This window comes from Haliaeetus leucocephalus, unplaced genomic scaffold, assembly GCF_000737465.1.
Source record: "Haliaeetus leucocephalus isolate CR32 unplaced genomic scaffold, Haliaeetus_leucocephalus-4.0 Scaffold439, whole genome shotgun sequence".
Taxonomy (NCBI): Eukaryota; Metazoa; Chordata; class Aves; order Accipitriformes; family Accipitridae; genus Haliaeetus; species Haliaeetus leucocephalus.
In genome coordinates this window covers 3,168,292-3,176,049 of record NW_010972875.1, presented here as the reverse complement: position 1 = coordinate 3,176,049, position 7,758 = coordinate 3,168,292, and positions in this window count along the sequence as shown.

Here is a 7,758-nt window from a genome sequence, read left to right as displayed (position 1 = left end):
CGAAATGCTGAGCACTGCCTCAGCAGCAGCTCAGATCCCACGTTAGGGATTCCTGTGTTAATCCAAGGAAAAAAAGGAGAACGCCAGGGGAGTATTAGAGTTTAAAATAATATACAGCTATCCAGAGATAGTGGTAATAAATACCAGAGAATCAGAAACAAAATCTGAATTTATTTTTAGTAGTAATAATAGTAGTAGTAGTAATAATAATAATTTAATAACAAATGCTTTAGGCATTTGAATCAATTTAGAAACTGTAGGATCTTAATCGGAGATCATTAATGTCTGCTCATCAAGATTTACCCTTTTACTCGAACATAGGATTATAAATAACCCCTAAAACTAAAGCTGAACTTTACTTAAAAGTACACTTGTTAAAATGTTTGCACATGCCCATTATAAAGTGATGCAGAAAAGAAATCACCACAAATTTAAATTAACTGTGTTGAATGGATCCGCATGAGGCCTAGCTGTTCAACACCTCCAGGTAAGTGGAGAAGATTACTCTGCCCCAAAGCCTGAAAAACTTCATATCCTATCCAGGATGTTTGGGAGAAATACATCAAATCATTGCAGCAAAATATTCCATGAATGTGAAGTGCGTTCCTTGCAAAAATGGACAACTTGCATTCTTTTCTCCTTCTACCCTTACTTGTTCAGTACCAGCCAACAGCCTACAGTGCAATTCACTGCAAAGACATGGACCTTGGGGTGGGGGAAGAGGCGGACTGTCCCACGGTGGACCACATCCTCGCTTGTAAAACAGCACAACTCTTACTGGCTTCCAGGGAGTTACACTCATCGACATCAGCTGAAGATTTGTCTCTTTTCATACAAGAAGAATAACCGAACCCATGTTACTTGATCTTGTATCAAAAATACTGCGAGCTCCCATAGCAGGCACTTTGTAGTTAAATATAATAACTAGAAGAATCTGGCTTCCGCATTACCTTTTTAACCTCTGCAGACAAGAGTGTTGGTCAAAGAGGGTGTCTGAAACAAATGTATTTCGATACATGACAATAAATACTAATTTACCATATATATCCAGCTTTTTAACGGTTTCACTCTTCTTGCTCGTATGGAAAGTGATATTATAAAATATTTTATACAATGTTAATTGAAAATACAGCAGTAATTTCTAACCAAAGATCACAAGTAGCAAGCTTTAAAAAAAAAAAAGTCTTTCACATTTATGGGTTTTGTTATTATATCCTCCAAGCTATAAATGATGAAACAGACGAATAATTTCTGTGACTATGTAGTTTTCAGACTTGTACCTGTTTTAAAACTCTTGTAGTTTATTAATTTCTTCTCGTGCAAAAAATACCCTTAAAATGTAAAGGAAGATATTAGAGCCGAGAAAATATGTTTCCTAAGCAGACCAAAAAAAACCCCACCATTGTACAACATTCTGAAGGTCACAGCCATTGCTTTGATATAATAAGTAAATCTTAGAAAAGGTGTAGGAGCTCAGTTTAGAGCAGAACTTGTAGATGAAATGATAAATGATAAACTGAATATGATTAGCAAGAAAATGATCCACAGAAGGCCCCACAGGGCTGGACGCTACACCAAGCACTGCATGTAACACATCAAAATCTGCTTTGTTGTTGTGGTGATGGTGAGTAAAAGTCCTGTTCCTTCAGCTCTCCTAGTGATTTCATGCAGTTTCCATCCTCAGTTTCATATAGATGAAATAGAAAATCCAAATAATCATTTTCCTACTTCATCAAATATTAGCTTGCAATTTGAATCATAAGTACATCTTGTCTCTGACACCCTCTCTGGCTGTATGCTTCTGATGGGCTTCAGTATGTAGGGGGAAGAGATTAAGCCAAATTTGCTTTTAGCTATGCTGTAACACTGGATCAAATCTTCACCTTATTTTATGTGAACAACTGTTCACGTAAAGGCAATGGGGCAACTCAGCTGAGTAAAACCCTTCAAAGAAGTCATGCTACAAGACAATTTCTCTCCAATGGGGCTGCGATGAAAAGCAGTGCCTTATCTGGCTGTTCTTACTTCCATTGCATTAGTTTTAGCATTTAAAGCTCTTTATTGTTTTATTGAAATGGCTGTTATGCCTGAAATGGCTCTGCTGTTGGGAGATTTAGTATGCTCCACGTTCAGAAAAGCAATGCTGCTGCCCACAGCACTGCTTCCGAAGGAACAGCTTTGATGTCTGGTGTAATGTGCGTGGTTTCCAGAAGAACATCAGAAGAGAAGAAAAAAAGGAGGTATTTACTAAACAATAGATAAGGCTGTCAAATGTAATCATGCCTGGGAGGAAGTGTGAATAATTTCTGTATGCTGAGAGATTTAAATAATCTAATTAGAGGAAGGTCATATACTGGAAAACAAAACATTGTCATGCAGGAACTAAAAGCATAAGGCTTCAGAGGACATTCTCATCAGAGTTTTCTGGGTGGCCTTCCTCTGATTTTTAAACATTGTTTTAATCTTGCATGGCTTTTGTTTTTTATTTATATTGCAATATTGTCCATGAGTCCAGCTGAAATTATTGTCCAGATGTTCTGGGCCCTATACAAACAGGCACATTGACCCTGACCAGAAACTCACTGCATTTTAGGATAAATTTTACCAATAATTGCAGTTTGGGGTGCTGGTTGTCACTAACAAAAATATTGTATTAGATTAATCATAAGCTGTTTGGTCAAACTGTCAGACCAAACAGCAAAGTCAAAGTTATGGTGAACTGGAGAGGTGGAGGTGAGGAGAGGGCGTAAACCGGGATGTGCCAGGTGGAAAACATCTCTCGTAACAACTCTTAACGTTGGCTCTGCGCAGTTAACTGTTATTGTTGGCTCTGAGCACACATAGGAGCTCGGGCACTTGGCTGCCTGTGTCCAAAACTGGCGTATGGCTTGCTTTATGCAGCTGTTGGAGCCTTTTCCAGAGGAACACGCATGCCCAGTCTCACGCGTCCCTGTGTAATCTCTTTAGCTGCGTCTCCTTCCTTCCTCTTAGCACTGTAAAATACAAAGCATGGATTCAAACACTGATCCAACTGGTCTGCGGGCAAGTCTTCTGGGTGCTTTTGTGCCTCAGCCTGGGACTGTTGCCAAGTAACTCAGATTTCCCCGTTACATGTGGGGTTGCCTCCTGGTTGTGCTGTGTCAAAAGTTAAAGAAAGGCTTGACAGACAATGGTTGTTGTTGAATCCGTCAGATGTCAGTGTCACAAACTGATTACACAAACACAGCTGCCTTTAGTTAATGATCAGCTAAATCTGGTGGGGGATTAGTCTGACATTAAACACTCTCTAGAGATGATACAAAACTTCTTTCATATGCAGGGTTCCTTGCTGGCTTTCCCTCTCATCTCCAACTTCAGAGTGCCAGCCAGGAGATTACGCAGTCATGCGCTCACTTGCTCTTTCATTTCTTCCTTCCTCTTCCCCTCATCCCCCAAATCCTTCATAAATCATGATTTCTCCCTTACATAATGGAACAGCTTGTACACGAAAGGTGAAGGGTGCCCCCTCCACCTACCTTTGGCATTCAGATCACCCTTTGCTCAGTGGTTTCTGGAAAGGCAGAGATGTGGCCTCAAGCCCACTCCCCTATTTTCCACACAGAGAGGAGAACATAGGATCCAATCTCATACTGGTACCTGCTCTAGCCATTGAGCCATTATATTAAAAGATATTACCACTTTCCTTGGCCAGGCTTTTTGAATGAAGCAGTCTTAAATCTTTGGACTGCATGCCGCTAAATCCTGCTGGTGTTAGTCTTTGCCTGAGCACACATTAAAGGTCAGGTCTATGAGAGCATATCACAAAGGGATTGCTCATTTTCAGGATCAGACCAGTTTAGATATGAGGCAGGCAACTGAACTGCTCAGGCTGGATTAGACTGAGGCAGAAGATGTACCTTTAGGTACCTAAGGAAATGTATTGTCAAAACTTGACTATCTTTCGATTTTATATACTTTTTGGAGTCCATCCCCTAAGACCAGGTTATTGACTAGGTTATAAACTCTGTCCTATGTGTATCTGTAGCCTAAAATTTACAAATTACTCTAAAAGTGCCTGTTCTCCTCAAGCAGGTGCATCTGAATTCTGATAATCACATTCCTTGGACATGGATGGTTCCATGAATTACAGTTCAGGCTGTTCAATATCAGGGCCTGAAAAGATAATCTCTCACCAGAATGTGTAAGTGAGCAGTGCTCTCGGAAGTATAGCTTACTTACAGTTAAATTATTATGCAAATGACAGTCTTTAAAATGTAAAATCCTGGATGAATGGAACAGTGACTGATCAGTCCTACCAGCAGCGCTCTCAATTTTCATTCGAAAACAACACACATAGGAACTTAACCTGAAAAAATAATGAACAATGAGGTGAACCCTAAAGGGAGACTCCTGACCCAGTCTGCAATGCATGAATCGTAGTTTGGAGAGTGGCAATCCTTCATTGATGCTGTTGTTTAACTGAATGGATGCCCTGCTAAGATACCTTTCAGCAACCAGTTAAGGGGGGTATTTTAGTTAAAATTTTGCATAATATACATATTACATTCATAAATTACAAAGCCAAACTGGACTACTATGAACATCTCTTTTGACATCCATAGGATTTGCATTAATTTTTTTTTCCACTAGAAAATATCTTTTAGAAAAATTTTCCAGAGGTGGACCATCTCTGAGTTGTTTCAGTGCTTATTTTCTTCACTATTAGAAAAAAAAAAAACCTGTCTTGAATCTGAATGTGTCAAGCTTCAATTTTTATACATTATGTTTTGCTAATTTGAAGGAAGGATTATCAATTTTCCATTCACACAAGAAATGAGCATTGCAAAACTTCATTTTACTCACCTGATTTTCAGGCATTGCCTCCCAGAAAGGAATTTATACCCCCAAGTTAGATAGATACACAAACTCCCCCAACAGTGGGAAGGAAAGGCTGTCTTGGAGTGAGGTCCAGGCTAGCGAATACACTGCAAGAGGGATCCGTCTAATCTAGTTAACTGACAATGGCAAAGAAAAACATACACCTGAAATCCCATTCCTCATGTTATTTAAGTTACTGACCCTGCACTGCAAAAGGATTCACAGCCTACACTGAGCTGTCAGAAAAATGGAGCGGAACTCACACTTTTATTTTAAAATGTGGCCAGCAGTGGACTGGCTGCATCTGCTTTGTAGCAGCCCAGGGCTGTGTTTCCCAAGCAGCGTGCTTCAGGAGGTTTAATGGTATGCCCTGAAGCCTTACATAAGCTTTATTGCCTCTGTGCAGTGTTATAAAAAAACTCTACATACTGGTAAACAATGGGTCTGCCTGAACAGAAAAACAAAGCAAACCCTACCTAGTAATTCAGAATTTACTCTGTAATGAGAGGGGAGACCCAAACTCCCTTTTCATTGCAGTGACTTTGAGCCCTGCATTTTTCCCCTGCCAGCAGTGCTCTCACCACCAGAATGTAGGCTATAGGGGAAAAAAAAGCAGCCCTCATCACCCTTTCTGAGGAAGTTGTGCTGTTCTGAAAGACAAAATTCAAGATCCACATCCCAGGCAGGGGGTGTGACAGTGTAGTCTATCCATGAAGGCCCTTTACTAAGAGAAAAGAGTCTGGGGACCACTGCCTACTCCAAGGGTGGTTCAGACATTGGAAACAGCTCTCAGATCATAGACTACAACCCAGACCTTTCTCCTCCCAGGAAAGGGCCATGATTACCAGACCCAAAAAATATTCCCTGTCAAGCTCCTTGGCAAACTAGCATAGTTGCAGATGGAGAATTAGATCCCCATGTTTCTTTATAACCCACTGGTCGCAGCACTTTCCTGAGATATGTATGCCTGAACATCCCCAGCAGAGGAAGGCTCTGAAGCTCCTGCCCTCATTCTTAGCAAACACAGCAACTAGGAGGTATTAGCTGACTCTAATAAAATACTAACTACCCATACATATAACAATAAGGAAAGGGAACTCCTCACAAATGTGGCTTTGCACACAGCGACCACCACTGGTTTTAGAAAATCCACTCCTTGTTTGCCAGGCACACGCTAAGCACACTTACCATACCAACGCCCTTGGGGGACCACATAAAGGATCTGAAGTGGATTTGGCCTTGCCAAGATAGTAGCAGGCAGGTACAGAGGGACCAGATGAAGTTCCTTATAGTACAAATGTATGCATTTGGGGCTATTCTGAGACCTAAGGAGACAGACAGGGGTTTTGAAGACGATGGTATAGGTCAGACTGACTCAGTAACAAGAGCTCACCAAGCTTCTATTTGCTTTGCCTAGGCTTCCCTGGAGAAAAAAAAAAAAAAAAAAAAAAAAAAAGTGTTCAAAATTGAGACATCTGTGCAAACTGGCAATGAGACAAGGCATCACTTGTTTTTACTTCAGAATAAACACGGTGAACCCTGCACCTTTGCCAGGCAGTTCTTTGGCAAACCACACTGACTCCGCTAGGATCCTGCACTGAGATTGCAAACCTCAGTAGGCTCTTTCAGTAGAAATACACAGATATTACAGTATCATTTCTAAAGGACCAGTGAGTTGCAGTATGTACTCACTTAAACAGGCACAGAGTCTTCTAGGGAAAGATCAGATCCTCCAGAGTGAAATAGTAACAGAGTAAAATATAAAACAGAAACAATGATTCCAATTCCTTTTTTTATATACTTTAACATCTATGGACGAATAATGCCATATAAGAACAAAGCAATACTTTACTCGCATTGTTAACAAGGACATACACACATTATCCATCGAATTTGGCAACATTTAACATAGAAATCGTAATCTGTTAAAAGCATAAATACTGCAGTATTGCAGATGCAGCAAAAAAACCCCCAGCTTCTAGGAGATGCGGTATAAGTGAACTTCAATGCACCGGAAAAGACGGCAGATTTCTCACAATCTTTCTGCTCCCAGAGTCAGATGAAGTATACTAGTAACATATCACGCTTATACAAAAGGCAGGAGTAGTATCTGAGAACTTTGACACAACTAGTCAGGAGATCCCTGGGCAGTGGCCAGCTCATGAGGGCAAGAGTGACAGCTCGTTGTATTTCCTTCCTCCGGCAATGCTCGCAATCTGGACTTTAAACACTGTATTTCACTGTTACTTATCCACGTTTCTATTCACTTCTGTTGGGATGGCGCTACACTACAGGAGAGAGCGCAAACATTGGAGTATTGTTTCACAGCAAGCGCAGCTGAAGGACCAGAAATTATTCACAGGCATATTCGACCACCGAAACCCGTCTCTTCTGAAAACGCTGAGGCGGAAGAGGGGAACAGTCGAGCGAGGCACCCTGCCGAACTCCCTTGCCCCACGGGTGGCAGCCGTGCTCCCCTGGGAGCCCAGGCCTGAGAGGCCAAGCCGGAGGTGCCCGGGGGCAGGGGCGCTCTGCGTGGCGGGGCCCGCAGGGGCACTCGCTCCCCGCTGCGCCAGCCCCCTCACCAGAGACGAGGCAGCCTGGGGACCCTTCCAGTGGCTCTCGGGGGGGCCAGGCCGCAGCCTCGACCCCTCTCCCACAGAGCGGTAGCGAGACCAGCCACCGGGCTGGCCGCCATGACGAAAACAAAACGAAACAACAACAAAAAAAAGGCAAAGGGAACGAGGTGTAACACCCCCCCCCCAGACCGCCGCATGGGGAAAAGGCCGCCGGAGGCACGGTCCCGCCCGAGGGCGCCGGGCGCCCCGAGAGGCGCCGCTCTCCCTCCCTCAGGGCTGAAGGAAGCCGCTGCGGCGGGCCCCGCCCAGGCCCCGGCCCGAG